The following is a 956-nucleotide window of genomic DNA, read 5'->3' as shown; positions in this document are numbered from 1 at the left end:
TGAAGATCCACCACATTGCACGGGTGACAGATCTTGACAAGGAGGACGGGACCGGCACCACTTCAAGCCACTTGGTATACGTCATGCCCACCGTGCCGCCCGGCCCAGTGGATCCTGATCCCGGGGACTCTGCACCTTCAACATCTAAGAACGAGCTCCCTGCACCCCTGGAAGTACAAAACCTAAGTCTTGCAGAGGATGAACACCGGCTACCAGAAGGGTTCACACCTGGAGCTGCTTCTGCAAAGCCAAGCACAAGCCAAGCCCCCTGATTCCCCCCCACCTGTAGCTCATTTACGAGACCAAGGGAGACGGGACTTGACAACCCGGCGTAGGGAAGCACGCATGCGTGGGAGGCGTCCTCTGAGTCCCGAGTATTTTTTTTAAGTACCCGAGGGTACACTTTTATTGTTTTTTTTTACATTATATACTACAAACATACAGACAGACAACACCCAACTACCCCCAACTACCCCCAACAACATATAACATATAACAAGAGACTTTTATCACTTCTGCTTATTAAATTTCTAAATTCATTATCTATTTTGCTAAGCATATCTTTTCTGCGTTCTCAAATTACTACATTTATCTATCAGTTGCGTTTACATTATACCAATCATAGAATCTCTTCCAAGTTTTTTGAAAAGTCCATTCTGTGCCGGCTCTCATCTCAAGTGTCAGTTTGTCATTTTCCGTCGTTTCAAATAGTTTGTTCACGTACTCTTGTTTCGTTGGTATTTCCATTATTTTCCAATATTTGGCAAATACTATCCTTGCAGCTGTCGACATATGAACTATCAAATACCTATCTGCTTTATCAAAGTCTTTCGGAAATATATTCAATAACAGTATCTCTGGAGTAAACGGGATATTAGTTCTTGTTATTTTTTCCATTATCTCATGAATCCATCTCCAATATCTCTTTGTAACATCACATAGTTCCCAGATGTGAT

The sequence above is a fragment of the Gekko japonicus genome, unplaced genomic scaffold (genome assembly GCF_001447785.1).
Source record: "Gekko japonicus isolate JY-2015 unplaced genomic scaffold, Gekko_japonicus_V1.1 scaffold1699, whole genome shotgun sequence".
Taxonomy (NCBI): domain Eukaryota; kingdom Metazoa; phylum Chordata; class Lepidosauria; order Squamata; family Gekkonidae; genus Gekko; species Gekko japonicus.
This window is presented reverse-complemented; position numbering follows the sequence as displayed.